The sequence below is a fragment of the Olea europaea genome, chromosome 12 (assembly GCF_002742605.1).
Source record: "Olea europaea var. sylvestris chromosome 12, O_europaea_v1, whole genome shotgun sequence".
Taxonomy (NCBI): Eukaryota; Viridiplantae; Streptophyta; class Magnoliopsida; order Lamiales; family Oleaceae; genus Olea; species Olea europaea.
In genome coordinates, this window is record NC_036248.1 from 10,880,733 (window position 1) to 10,897,026 (window position 16,294).

Below are 16,294 nucleotides of genomic sequence, written 5' to 3' on the forward strand. Positions count from 1 at the left end.
ACAGTTTCATTTGACTACACAAAATTATTCTTATTTATATCGACACACCATCAAGGAAAAAGAGAGAAAAAAAAATAATGATATATTTATATATAAACAAGACAAAATAAACTAAAAACGGAAATTCTGAAAGTAAGGGGTTATTTTATTTAATGAATGAAGTTTAACGTAAATATGGATTGCTGAAAGAAAAAAATTGAATGATCAGTCTCAAAATTCACACTTTTCCTTTCATAATGAATGGAATGTACTCCACGACGAAGAAAATCCACCCTTTATCTAAAGGGGAGCTCGAGAATTAAATTGAACAACTAGAAATAGAAAAATATTTGATGGTGTGTAAATGTTATTTTTAAAAATTAAATTTTATTAGTATATAGAGTAAGAATAATTTAAAAATTATATTACAAAATATGTAACTTGAAATAAATCTAGCCTAATATTCTGGCTTTGAGCACGACAAAGATGGTCTTATTCTTAAACGAATAAAATCTTTGCAAGAAACCTCTAAAATCCTCGTTCCATTTTATAGTAAGCTTTTAATGCTATTTACCTCCAGACACTGGTGTCGCCTCCCTCTACTCTATTATACCTCCGCCGCTTCTCATCCTCAATGGGCGACTCGTCCGCCGCCAAGTCGAAGCCCAATTCCAACTCCGCCTCGCCGACTCACTCCAAAGACGAAGCCTATCTCCAAACGGTCATCCCCAAATGCCAACTCCTATTCGAATCCATCAAAAGCCAGCAGCGAATACAGCGCCTCTCCCTCTCTCCTGATCCTATTCAGTAATCACAATTATCATACTGCCATCCAAATCACCATCCTCTTTTTGCTTTTATTTTTATTTGTTCTAGATTTTTGTTTCCTCAAATTTTTGAGAAAAATATGTTAGGATTGTGTTGCCAGATGGGAAAGTAAAGGAGGGAAAGAAGTGGAATACAACACCGTCTGATGTAGCGAAAGAAATTTCGAAGAGCTTGTCGTCAAATGCGTTGATTGCCAAGGTTGATGGGCTTTTGTGGGACATGCATAGGCCTTTAGAGGGTGACTGTGAGCTCGCGCTCTCACTTTCGATAGTGATGAGGGCCATGAGACCTTTTGGCATTCCAGCGCACACATTCTTCGCCAGGTTCAACACACAAGCTTACTACAGTTTCAGGTCCATGTATGTTTGTGCGATATTCCATTGAAGTGCTGATAAATGCGTTTTACACAATTACTGGGTCCACAAAACATGACTAATTGTTGATCAGTGCATTTGGATTATGGTTTAGTTCTGTATAATTTTTTTGGTTGGACTATGATGGATTAGGCGGAATTCAAGAGAAAAGAAAAATGGGGAAATTCAAAGTATGAGGACTAAATTGCAACATTTCAATAATTGATTCGGACCACAAAATGAAGATTAAAGGTGCTGCGGGTTCAATTGGATGCAATTACAGCTCAAGGGTTGAAAACGCAAGAGAAAGGACTTGAAAGAATCAAGAATCGAATTCAGGAGCTAAAATGCAACATTCGAGAGTTTTTATAATTGTGCGACGGCCCAGTTATTTAGAGTGGGTGACTGCCCAACGTTAAAAAACAATTACCGAGAAGAAAACTTTGAACCAGACGATTGCTCGGGTGACTGCCCAAGCCAATCGCGGCGAAAAAAATTCTGGTTTCCTATTCTGATTGAAATGTTGATGGAAATAAATCTTTGGAGGTATTTTACAACCCCAGTGCTGTCCCTAAAGGGTGAGAACGCATTGAGAAGGAGAAAAACACATATTGGAGAGAATTGGAGCACAACAACGAAGAAAAACACAAAGACCGACGGAATTTCTCGCAATTAATTAACCCGGTGATGTTATTTCTTCAAGTTATTATGTATTTTGTAATTTTTTCCATGCTAGGCTAGAAATTTTTGTACTATGAGATCGACGAACTTTGTAAAGTGATTTTTTTTCATTTTTCTATATTTTTGACATTAAAACACGTATTAAATATTTTGAATGGTTTATATACATTTAAGTTCTTCCATAATTATTGGGCCGTAATTGTGTGAGTATGGTGATCTATTTCTTGCATTCGAGAGAAGGGGAATAGGTACGACAAGGTATAAATCATCGTAAAGTCCGATAGGGGGATAGAGATATACCACTATGCTCTATGTGAATTTTTAAGTGCTCACAAAACTACAAGCACTCTTGTATATTTGCACTCATCATAGAGATATAGGCTGGTGTTATATGAGAGTAGGTTCAACTTTACTCGAGAGAGACTGTTGGATAGATTTAGGAGCATTGATTTTTTATAATTTCAACGTGTTGTCAAATTATAGAACTGGGGTTAAATTGAGCATTATTTGGAGATTCGTGATCCTAGTACGTTATACATTCATTGATTACATCAAACTTGCGTTCCAAACATTCAATTTGTAATTTTAGTTAATCTAAGCGTCAGTTTGCATACTAATTCATTCAGCTCGTACACATTTGCATACCTAGTTTAGGTTAATCACTTTTGATAATCTTGTTTCGGTTAAGGCCAACATAAATAAAATTAGGCCACTCAATTTCTGTGGGACGATATTCGAACTCTAAATTCCACTTTATTACTTGTTACAAACCGTACACTTGCAGTGTTTTAAATCGAAAGAATATTTTCGTGAACAAATGCATGATAATGATTGATTGTTTGTATGTGATTTTTGTTTTACAGTCACTGGAGGTGACTTAAGGATGCAGACTGTGTATTGGCCGTGCGCTACAAGAGGAGAGGTGAAAGCTTTTATTATTATTATTTTGTTGAATGTCAGCCAAATTTTACGATTGGTTTTCCTTTTTTTTCCTCGTGAAATCTTATCGAGCTTGTAAATTGGTGGGCATTTGGTTTTTGATTGCCGATTTGTTACTAGTATAATCTGGTAGTAATGTTATTGGATATTGCTTTCTCGCATACAGATTATTAGTTTAAATTTTATACTTCAGTTTGAATGGAAAAGTATGGAAGGAAATAGTAGGAAAACCTGAAGAGGCCGTTTTTCCTGTGTTTGGTAACAAAGTAAAGCTGGTGGAAAGCAAGAATAAACTGCACCAAGTGGTATACTTGATTTCTTTACATCTGAGTTTCGCTAATGTTGATTTATATGTATATTGCAATATATTTTTTGGATCTCTTTTTAAGTCTAGAATGGAAACCTACAAGAAATTTTTGAAGTGAAGGTAGAAAAATTAATTTCAAGGCGTCTAGTTCATGAAAAGTATAAATAGAATACCTGAAAAATGCTAATGTCATATAACTTCAGTAGTATGTAATTTATTTTTCCCAGATATGTTTAAGTAGTTTAGTGTCATATTTACTTTATTACGATGGTTCCATTTTTGAGTATATTTCTCAATCTTCTTATCCCATACTGAATTAAATGTGGACTAGCTTGTACTTTATATTTTCTTGAGATCACTGCGTTTGGGTGGTTCCAAGTTTCTCATTGGCTTTTACTTATACTAACCATTTCCAGTTACTTTCCTTGTGCTGTTTCCCTGCGGCTGCATATTTAATGAAGTAGAATTTCAGTTGGTATTGATTTCAGGTTCTCCATTTAGGGGGATGAGTCCAAATGGGTCTATCAACTTGAGCATTTCTTCCCGTTGACGTCAAGCGATATTTTTAATCAACTAGTATATTTTACTCAATTTATGAAAATTACGTTGTTTACTTTTTTTCCGAAGTTTGCATTATATGCTTATTCACATGTAATTGTATCATTTAACTGGTAAAGTATTCGTATTTGGAAGGTTTCTCACTATAATCAACTCATTATACAATCCCTTTTTCCAATAATCATGAATTGGAAGAATGATTGACAGGGATTTTATTATGATGCATTTTAAGGTGATTTGGGATTGATTGATGACCACTTTAAACAAATTGAAGCAGCAGCAAAGAAAGCTGTTGATGTATGGCTCTTTCTTTATCTCAAACCACTTTATAATAAATTACCTGCTTTGCACACTTCTAATCACATTGTTTCTGCTAGTGGTATTGATGTTACATTTTTATTCTTTTTTACTTTGGTAGATTTGGAATTCAATTTGACCCTTATCTCATTTTCTTGATCATATCAATTATCACATCATATCTTTGCCTAGTTTTATTCTTCATATTTATTGTCTTCGCACAATATTTGAAAGAAGTTATACTTGCAATGTTGTCCTCAACTCAAATTCTATCCAAATCTAGATGTTCCGAACTCAAACTTCAATAGATTAAATTAAAATCCATACAATGACTTGTGGATTTCTAATGATTTTATTAATTAGAAGGATTTGAATAGATTTTGGTGGATGTTTAATCAAATATAAATACTTAGCTCTTTAGAAAATATTGCCTGACCTCTCAGATTCCAATGGATGTCAAGCCCACAAATATAAAGTTGAAATTTTTTATTCTTTTGACAAAAATAAAAAATATTAATAAATTAACTTAAGTAAGAAATGAAAAATATAGAAATAGATAGTAATAAAATAACTATTTTCAATTTATCAATTGGAAGTTTAAAGCGAGAAAGAAAAGGAAATGAGCAATTGAGTTCTTGTTCCTATTAAAATTTGGTATCAAATTTTATTATTGGCAACTAAGAAAAAAATGAATTAGTGCATTTTGCTTTTGAAATTCTATTCACCAACTAGACATGTTTTTAATTTAATTATTTATATTTATTTGCTCGATTTTGTAGATTGTATTTTAGTTCAATTTTTAAGATGGAACTAATTTCTAATTTGTTGATATTTATTTGCTTGATGTTCTAGATTCATGACTTTAGTTCTTTTTTATATGATAAAATTATGAATCTTCTGTAATAAAAATGATAAGGTTATGAATTTTTATTTTCTAATTACAAAGCTGTAAAGCGTTTGGGCAATATTTTAAGAAGTTATATAATTTTACAGCATGCTGGTTATCATCCCTGTTTTGGTCCTACTGTGTTACCAGCTTTTCTAGACTAATTAACAAAAGATTACATGTAATTGCTGTTCTTTCCTATTGCTAAATCTCCACAAACATGTTTCCACAGGCTTTTATTTTTCTTTGTTTAGTTCCATGCCAATATCACGTTTAATGCCCTTTATGCCCTCAGGAAAAACAACCTTTTGAACGTATTGCAGTTACCCAGCAGCAAGCTCTAAAGATGTTTTCTGATAATCCATTCAAGGTTGATGTGTTTAATGAATTGTTCATCCTTTTTTTTTCCTTTTCTTTTAGTTGATTGTGGTCTTCCTGTTCTTACAAGGTTGAAATTATTAATGATTTACCTGAAGACAAAACTCTCACAGTATACAGATGCGGTCATTTGGTTGATTTGTGTCGTGGACCACATATACTAAACACATCTTTTGTGAAAGCGTTCAGTTGTCTGAAGGTGAGATCTAGTACCTTTTATTGATACTGCCTATTTGCATAAGAAGGTTAAATTTATCTGTTCTTGTACTTTGTGAAATTAGGCTTCCTCGGCCTATTGGCGTGGAAACAAAGACCGTGAAAGTTTGCAAAGAGTTTATGGCATATCTTATCCAGACCAAAAGCATCTGAAGGTTACTTTCTATTTTATTCTATTTATGTTCTTTTTCACAACTCGATTCTGTATTCTTACTCTCTTGTATTGATGCGAAAATTCTTTGTCATTCTCCAGCTATTGGTTTTCTATTTAACGAACTCAATCAATTGTTCACTTATTGATGTAATGCTTCAAATATTATGGTTACCAAGTTAAGCCAAATAGATTTGTGGACGGTTTAGCTTTTTTATGGATGACATAATGTATGAACGTTTTCAGCTATTTACAAGCTTCAAACTGCATTTTTTTTTTCTGTGTGCAACCTACATCTAGAAGCTACAAGTTCCAATGGTTTTCAGATGGAATTGTTCAGATATAACTCATTATTAATTAAATTTTCAATTAGTTCTTGTATTTCATTTCCGGATCATTAGTTAGGCAGTAAGAGTTATGTCTAGAAATTGAAAGGTTGACTTCAAATGCAATGTTTCCCTCCTTTTTTTTTTTTTTTCCTTTCACGAAATTCGTCTTTCTTTGCATCTCCACTAACAGTTGACATTAGACAACACCCTGAAAATGTTACGGTCTGGTTCTACTTTTAGATACACAATAACTGTATGGTTAAATTGAAATTACGTTCATAAACATAATTTTCTTTTTTGCATTGAACCATGAGATGTCTGAAAATTTTGTTGTCCTTGTTGAAGTTTGCAAGTGATTCCTCCTTTAGTAGACATCAAGTAGGAAATGTTGGGTTAACATTGTATTTACCTTTTGGCTCATGTCTAAGTATGTTCTTTGTTATTGGCTTTGATCACGCTTCTTGATAATTTGTACTGTACATATTTTTTAAATCAAGTTCTATCAAATTGCAATTTAATCGTACTTAGAGCACATATATATTATTCTTGCAGGAATACAAGACCATGCTGTAAGAAGCGAAGAAATATGATCACAGAGAATTGACTAAGAAGCAAGGGCTCTTCTTTTTTCACCCACTTAAGTAAGAATAGATGCTAGCTTGCCATCATTTTTCTTGTCAAGATAGTTGATGGTTTTCATTAGATGTGTTACGCATGCAATTTAGCCCAGGAAGTTGTTTCTTCCTTCCTCATGGTGCCCGGGTTTGCAGCAAGTTGTTAGAATTCATACGAAGTCAGTACTGGAAAAGAGGCTATGAAGAGGCAAGTTAGATTATTTCATAAGTTGTATTCCTAATACACAACTCCAGGGAAAAGACTAAATAATTATTACTGGATTTTTGCAGGTATGGACTGCAAACATGTAGAATATGCAGCTGTGGGAAACTTCTGGCCACGCTGCAAACTACAAGGAGAATATGTTTGTGTTTGAGGTTAATATTCTCCCTCGTGTTTAAATCATGATGGTTTTGTATGAAACATATTCAATTGAAGTATAACTAGCTTTGATCTGAGATTGCCATGGGATAGACTTTTAGGCCCCGTTTGAACCACATTAATAGAAACTAGTCGCTGTCACGTGCGTTGCACGAATTTTATATTTATCATATTTTTATTAGCGTATGAATTTTAGTTTTTTGGAATGTTTTTGAAGCAATATCTAGAAATATTTTCATGATATAAGAAAATAATTGCAAATTATTTTTACTATTGCATAACAGTATTGTGTCATCTAGAAAAATATGCTTGTATATTTCATGCTTAAATAAGAAATATACGAGGTTATATAAACTATTTTGCCTGTATGCTTTGACAGTGTTGATATGATTGAGTTGAGTGTGAAAATTATATTTCTAAATTTTGTGTAATTCAATATTGGAAAATTGAAGATTGAGCACAAAATTATAAATTGACTTGCATATTCATATGCGTTTATATTTTGTGTTTCATATATTTTAATATTTATTTTCTGCTTATGTTGAAAAAATAAAAATCTGGAATTTTTTTTTTGACATTCGTTTTGTTAAGTGAATGTACGGTGTTCTGCATTCTCGATATTTATAAGTGCAAAAATCGGCATATGAAAATACGGTAAACTGTAAATACGGTAGGCAGTATATACGGTAAGCTACAAATGCGGTAAGGTGCAAATGCGGTAAGGTGCAAATACGGTAAGTTGCTTGCAAATACGGTAGGCAGCATATACGGTAAGCTGCCTGCAAATACGGCAAGCTGCATATACAGATTTATAATTTATTATAAATGTATAAAATTTATAATATTGAATTTCTTAATTCTTCAGAACTAAATGTTTTGATTCAATATTGTCTTCTTTTTATATAATTGTTTTTTCGGGAATTAAAAAAAAAAAAAAAAGGATGGTTATGTAATTGCTAAATTTTTTCCTAGTGACTTTCCCATTTTAAAGTCATTCTAACAAATGAAAAGCATTGCTGACTAAATAAAGTAGATTAAATGAGGAAAATAGTAAACACATTCATTATGATCTGTATTTTATACAAGTGAAAAATAGATAGAAATCATATTAGAAACAATCTTTTAAGGTTTGAGGTAAAAGATGAAAAACTAACTTAGATATTTTGTCAAGAATCTATGGTAAAAAATCATATTCGAGAGGAATATACATCTGAGAAAAGTAGATAAAGCGGAGAGGAAAAAAGAAAAAATTACCGATAAAAAAATGACCATCTCTTCGCACAGTGCTTTTCAATTTGGGTGGACTAAAACTTTTTTTGGGGACAACTTTTTTACCATGTCCTACTATCTATCGACTAAAATAATTAATCTAAAAATGTATATTATCTTTCACATTGAGAATTTATGTGAATAAATTAGAATTTTGGTGGAGAATTGTTACATATATGAGATTACAATGAAATTAGATTTAGAACTTGACAATAGTTTTTGTATCTTGTATACATTATTTTTTCGTTTAAATGTGAAGATTATATTTCTAAATTTTGTATAATTCAATATTGGAAAATTGAAGATTGAGTACAAAGTTATAAATCGACTTGTATATTCATATGCGTTTATATTTTGTGCTTCATATATTTTAATATTTATTTTCTACTTATGTTGGAAAAATAAAAATCTGAAAATTTTTTTAACATTCGATTTGGTAAATGAATGTACGGTATTCTGCATTCTCGGTATTTATAAGTACAAAAATCGGTATATGAAAATATGGTAGGCAGCATATATGGTAAGCTGCAAATACGATAAGTGCAAATACGGTAATTTGCCTACAAATACCGTAAGTTGTAAATACGGTAGACAGTATACACGGTAAGCTGCAAATACGGTAAGTTACATATACTGTAAGCTGCATATACGAATTTATAATTTGTTATAAATGTATAAAATTTATTTAATATTGAATTTCTTAAGTATGTTGTAATTCAATATTGTTTTCTTTTTATATAATTGTATTTCCAGAAATTTAAAAAAAAAAGAAAAAAAGAAAAAAGAAGGGTATTTATGTGCTAATTTTTTTCCAAGTGATTTTCCCATTTTAAAATCATCCTAACAAATGAAAAGCATTGCTCACTAAATAAAGTAGATTAAATAAGGAAAATAGTAAGCCCCTGTTTGATCCCCATTACCTGAAAATGGAAATGGGGGAAATAGTATTTTTTAGAAAAATGAGTGGTTGAAAAAGAAGGAAAAGTTTTCGATTTACGTGTAATATTATTTTATGGAAGATTGTATGGTTGAAAATAGGAGAGAGAAAAATGAAATGTAATGTAATTTAGTTTAATGGGGATCAAACATGGGCTAAACATGTTCATTATGATCTGTATTTTATACAAGCAAAAAATAGATAGAAATCATATTAAAAACAATCTTTTAAGGTTTGAGGTAAAAGATTAAAAACTTAGATACCTTTGTCAAGAATTCATGGTCAAAAACCATCGAGAGGAATATACATCTGAGAAAAGTAGGGAAAGTAGAGAGAAAAAAAAATAAAAAAATTACCGATAAAAAAAAAGGACCATTTCTCTACATTTTGCGGAGAGAGTTGATCTCTCCGCAAGTAGAAATAAAGTTTCCACTTGGGGTGGACTAAAACTTTTTTTGGGCCAACATTTTTACCATGCCCTATTATATATCGACTAAAATAATTAACCTACAAATGCATATTATCTTTCATATTGAGAATTTATGTAAATAAATTAGAATTTTGGTGAAGAATTGTTACATATATGAGATTACAATGAAATTAGATTTAGAGCTTGACGAGAGTTTTGTATCCTGTATATATTATTTTCTCGTTTAAAGACTTATTATATATTGCTCTCTCTTGAAAGAATCTCAGTCGGCTGGACAGTGAAGCGGAACTACTTTGCCGGGAGAGGAAGATTTTCCAATCGGTTCAGTGAAAAAGGGAAGTCAGGTCAGAAGTAAAATCATTAGTGCTAGTAGTTTGGTTGAATTTATGACTATTTTTCATGTAATGCAAGATTATTTAATAAGCAATAAGGATTAACATTAATTAGTTAGTAGTAAAATGTGTCTATATTAACAGTCAGACATAATCATAAGCCATATAAGGTGAAAACACGAAGTAACAAACTTTTAAGAAAAATGTTATCATTTGCTCCGAAGTAAGCCTTACATTTTTGTGTTGTGCAGAGAATTGGGAAATATAGTGTTGGAGTATTAAGAAAAATATGTTTTGTTATTGTATGACATATGGAACATGGTCTTGTATTTATGCTTGTCATAAGAAAGGGATCTGTTAGACAAATTTTTGTAAATCACTTTAGAAAACTTCCTACTCAATTTTGAGCAAATTATAAGCATGAAATAATTTTACATAGTGAAGATTATGCTTTTCCGAAAAAAAATTATCTTTCTAGTCATCTTGAGTTATAATTTTGTCTCTTTTTCTTCTCTTTCTTTTTAAATATTTTCCTCTTTTGTTTCTTTTCTCCATGTTTAGAGTATGATATTGTATAAATTTAGGTACATTGTAAAATCGAGCAATCTTACAAATCCAAAAAATATTTAATTTGATCAGAAGCAAAATGTGAATGAGCTTAAGATACATTATTTTGGTAACTTGCTAGTAGAGTTCACGAGAAATTGTAATAAGACCGTAGAACAAAGGTTAGTACTTAGAGTTTGAACAAGTAAATAAGTTTCATCAAAGTATCTAAAAGGATGATCGACTTGATTTTTTGATGAGTTTCAGCACAATATTAAAGTTTGACTTGAACAATAAAAATATTAAGGTGTTTGAGAGATAAAATATGAATTGAACAAAAATTTTACAATTTGGTTGAGAGAGAGGAGTTTGAGAGAAAAAGAAATGGGGTTGTAGGAGAGAAGAAAGATAAATGGCGTAAAGAAGTAAGAAAAAATAGATATTGCGTAAAGAAATGGAGAAAGTAGGAAAAGCAGAGAAGGATAAAAAAGAAAAAGAAAATCTCTCTGCACAGTGTAGAGAATTGCGGAAAGTTGGTTTGTCATCTCTCCGTACTGTGCAGAGATTTTTTTTTACTTCGCACTGTGCGAAGAGTTTGCCAACTCTCCGCACATGGTTCAACTCTTTCCGCACTGTGCAGAGAGGCTTTCTTTCTCTCCGCACTTTTTTTATTCCGCACATGGTTCAACTCTCTCCGCGCTGTGCGAAGAGTTTTTTTTTTGTTTTTTTATATGCTTTGCACTATGCAAAGAGTTTGCCAATTCTCCGCACATGGTTTGTCATCTCTCTGCACTGTGTGGAGATTTTTTTTTTACTCCGCACTATGCGAAGAGTTTGTCAATTCTCTCTCCGCACATGGTTCAACTCTCTCCGTACTGTGCGGAGAAATTTTTTTTCTTTCCGCACTTTTTTTTTACTCCGCACATGGTTACTCTCTCCGCACTGTGCAAAAAGTTTTTTTCTTTCCACACTGTGATGAGAGTTTTTTTCTCTCCGCACCGTGCAGAGAGTTTTGCCATGGTGCAAACTTTCTGCACTGTGTGAATAGTTTTTTTTTTAATTAATACTTTGCACTATGCGAAGAGTTTGTCAACTCTCCGCACATGATTTATCATCTCTCCGCACTGTGTGGAGTTTTTTTTTGTTCTTTTGTTTTTTTTTTTACTCATGACAGTTTATATATATTTAAATTATTATTATTTTTTTAATACTAGTGGCATGAGGTGCGGAAGAACATTTGTTTGACCATAAATAAAATGGAAAATAAAAAAATGACATCATGCACATTAAAATTGGATTAATTTACTGTTGTATCAACAGTAGTCCTCATTCCCCTTTTTATAATTATATATAAGAAGTTAGAAATGAGAATGAAAAATATAGTCGTTACGGGACCACACAAAATAGATTTTCAAATATGGTGGCTTGATGTGATGGATAACGGTAATATTTTTCATTTTAATGAGTAAATAATGGGAAACAAACGGGGGCTTAATATTTTGTATGTGTTATTATTATAATTAACTATTCTTTCTGAATCAAACTTGCAACCAGGAAGATCATATTGGATAATATAATAAATATACTTTTTCACCCGTTTCCCTTAATGGATAATGCAGTTAAAAGCTCTTTTACAGAGTTACAAAGTACTGATTGTGTAAGTTTGCTGAGTTTAACAAGATTGTATGAATGGGTTCCGTTGCAGGTTGAGAAACAAGAGTTTGGCCTCAAACCCATGAATTGCCCTGGTCATTGTTTAATATTTGATCAAAGAGTTCGTTCATATAGGGGTGAGTTTAATTTTATTGTGTCTTATATCTGTTTAATAGCATCTGTGTACCTTTGTACTTCTTCAGTCGAAGCCAATATTCTGTTTCAAGTGATTTCTTTGTCTGATGTTTCCCCCCCCCCCCCCCCCCCCCCCCAAACACAAAAAAATGGACGCTCTCAAAGCCGAAAAGGGACAATAGTGTAGGGACAATAGCTTTATATCACTGGAAATGTCATAAAATGAATAGTAGTAGTCAATCCACTGTACATCAAGTTTCCCCTTTAAAAAGGACGCTCTCAAAGCCGAAAATCCACCAAGAAACATTTAAAGAGATTTTTCCAGCTATAGTGTGTTGAGATGGGAATAAAGTTATGGGTAACATTAGTGATGCTAGTGCTTTCATTACTAAATGGATGGTACTGTTTAGGGTGTTGGGAGGAAGAGAGGGCTGCTCTTTTGCACCTCAAAGCAAACATAAACTTTCCAGATGGAAGATCGCTGACTTCATGGGTGGTTAATGAGATTGGAACTGACTGTTGTCAATGGCAAGGGGTTGAATGTAGTAACACAACTAAACAAGTAATCCATCTTAACCTTGATTTCGCCATGGATCAGAAATTAGGAGATTGGTATTTTAATGCCACTTTTATTCTAACTCAATGGTTTTATCCAGGATGATGCTCATATCTTCTGCAGGGAATCCCAGGTAAAATAAGATTTTCTGATATGCAGCTTGCAGTTAGTGCAGGTTGTTTGACCCATTCTTTCATTTACAGATAAAAGATGAAGTCAAGGGCGTCTTAGAATTCATCAGTAACGTGTATAAGATATTTTCACTTTTGACCTGAAATTATCTACGGTATAAATTTTTGGTTGTTCATTATGGTTCTATTATTCTTGTTGACTTTAGAACAAATTAATGTTAATTATGTATTAATATATAGTGCTTGTTTGATTTAGAAAAAAAGAAGCTAATTTATCAACTTTTCAACTTATCAAACTCCAATTTTATTCACACATCTCATTACTCCCACAACTTTTATCAACATTTATCAATATCTGCTAAAACTTTTATCAAAGCTTTGTCAAATGGATTAGTGCTTTACCTGTGCTGTCTATAGCTCGCACAAGTGCTCATCTCTCTTCTTTACCTTTTGAAAAAACTGACAATGCATAGCATGAAGCATACAGATCTAATCATCTTTTATGGTGAGAGTTTAGTAAAAATATAGTCAAAAGAAGTTTATGTAACATGGTTTTTGCGTTGCAGAGACCAAAAAAATATCTTGGAGATTTAGAAACATGGAAAAAGGCCGAAGCTGCTCTTGCAAAAGCATTGGATGAATTCGGCAAGCCCTGGGAGGTTAGTGATCAATATCATGTGATATGTTATGAATCCATCCCCATTGCATAATATATTTCAGTTATGAATTATTGAGGAGATTTTGGTCACATTAACTAGCCCAATGTTTTTTATACCTTGGTGTATTCTGTCTTTACTATTGTGTTATCGTGTCTTAGTATATATGTTTTATTATCGCAACTTACCTTCGTATCTGTCGTCCCTGTAAATAGATAAATGAAGGTGATGGTGCTTTTTATGGGCCAAAAATAGACATTAGTGTTTCTGATGTAATGAGAAGAAAATTTCAGTGTGCAACATTGCAGGTTGGTTTGTTACCTTGAACTTGTAGATTATAAGACAATTTTCCACTTTTCCAGAAATCACAACAATTTAGTTTTAGATACTTTTTGTTACAGCTGGATTTTCAACTCCCTCCTTGTTTCAACTTATCTTACTCAGCAGAAGATGAGAGCAAGATGGAACTTATGATACACAGAACCATTCTTGGTTCTGTTGAACGAATGTTTGCTATACTTTTTAGAGCACTACAAGGGCAAATGGCCTTTCTGGCTTAGTCCACGCCAGGCAATTGTTTGCCCTGTTTCTGACAAGTTTCAGTCGTATGCACCGGAGGTGGGTTAAGTGCAAGTGCTTTTTACCCTTTTCTTATGGACTTATAGATGGACCCCCTTCTATTGAAATCATGAAATGTGAAATGTAACACTGCTTGTTATCACATTGATGGAAAGAAATGTCCTAAAGCATAACATAGACTACGTATTACTGCTTTGTCTTCCTTTCAATTCATGAATGTTTTTGGTCTTAATAGATTACTTCCTAAAATTGCGGAAATCCTTGTCTTGTTGAATATAGGTAAGAAACCGCATTCCTGATGCTGGCTTCTATGTTGATGTTGATACAAGTGACAGAACAATCCAGAAAAAGGTGTGTTTAGAGCTTCTCCCTCAAAACTTTATTTGCTACCGTGTCAACTGCTCTGGTGTTCTGTTCTAGGAAGAATTATGTTCATAAAATAATCCATATTATATATTTCTCTTTTTTCTCCTAAACATGCTTGTTTCTGGTTTTTCAATCCTTTGTGGTGGGCACCTGTGTGGAAATTTTTATCCCAAGTGTCCCTGCGTTATTGTTGTGACCAAGGACCCTGTATTATTTTTTCAATTTCCATTATAGGTTTTCTCATTGATCAAAATTTGGAAGAACTATTATCACTTTTTTTACTGCCTATGTGATAGCATAATACATCCAGAAGGATGAAGACTAGCTAGCATATCTGTCTCATTACAATTTTACTCAGACCGCTCAATTTACATCAAGCTTATACAGCTCATGTTAGGGTCATGGATGAAAACATTGTTTGACCAGAGATGAGAATAGTATTCATTTTGCTGAGCAATTAAAAACTGCATAATAATATAATGTTTTAGGATAATTTTAAGCATTGTACAGGTTTGTCTCCAAAGCCTAAAGCATGAGTTTTCATCTGCCAACTATTTTAAAGAATTTTTGAGCTACAGGTTAGGGTTGAGTGTGGGGGTATGTGGGAATAATAGTATTTTGTGAAGCTGGAAAAATGAACTCGTAGACCTGATAAAGAATTCAGATACTCATTTTTATGAAGTTTTTCACATGTAAAATTTTTGTTGTATACCAAATTGCGCGGTAGGTACTTGTAGGTACGAGAAGCTCAATTGGCACAGTACAATTACATATTGGTGGTTGGTGAAGAGGAACCAAACAATGGACAGGTTAGAATCTGCCATTTTGTGCAATACTAAAAACTTCACATGATGTGAACTTAGTAGTATTTTATGTCTTTATCTCAAAGGCAGAGGTGTCCTGGTTGAATTTTCATTTGTGACATCTTTCCACAATCTCAGACCTCGTATCCTTTATCGACCACGCCCCAGTCGCTTTATAGGAAGAAGTGTGGATTTGTGGTAGTGGCATTGGTTAAAGTTATATTCATATGTTCCTAGGATGACAGGCTTTGTAATGTCTCAAGGTTGACAATATTTGTGGATGTCAGCCTGGTATTCTTCGAGCCAAATGATTGTTCAGTGCATTCATAAGCAGCGACAGGCTGCAAATATCCTCTATCTTGACGTGTGCGCGCTTATTGAGGACCCATAAATTGACATTGCTGGGTTAAATGCAATTTTTCATTGTGACATCAAATAAGATATAAAAATAAAATGATAGATGTTTCTGATAGAAAATTTCTGAATATGTTAATGTTATGGTGAATCTTTTCTTGTACTGAATTATATGCAGTGTGGAATTCTTTGCATGTCTCTCTTTTTATTTTCCCCAATTTATTAAAAGTTGTGTTAATTATTTTTGATAATCTGTACCTTTTCATAAAATTATATTTCCAGGTTAGCGTTCGGGTTAGAGACAAGGCCAATCATGCTGTCAAGAGCATCGAGAGCCTCCTCACAGACTTTAAGGAAGAAGTTGCAACTTTTCATTAGAATTCTCTATCCATTGGAAGATTAGCCTGCAACTGAGTTGAAAACTTAAGAAACAAAAATGAATCCTTGTATACAAATATTTTTATCGAAATAATGGGGTTGGTCCCTTGTGTAGGTATATACCTACATTTTTTTTTTGTGCATGTTGGAGTTTCCTCATCCCTCCAATTTATGTTTTCGATTTAATTTGTGAACGTATACAGTAATGGAAGCCAAGAAATCGCAACAAAATCAGTTACGAATACAATAAGAAACACTTCCGAGTCGAGTG

At 32.8% G+C, this 16,294-nt stretch overlaps 1 pseudogene; it reads left to right on the plus strand.

The window, feature by feature from the left end:
* Window positions 1–613: 613 nt before the first annotated feature.
* Window positions 614–16,195, plus strand: LOC111406582 (annotated as a pseudogene).
* The last annotated feature ends 99 nt before the right edge of the window (window positions 16,196–16,294 follow it).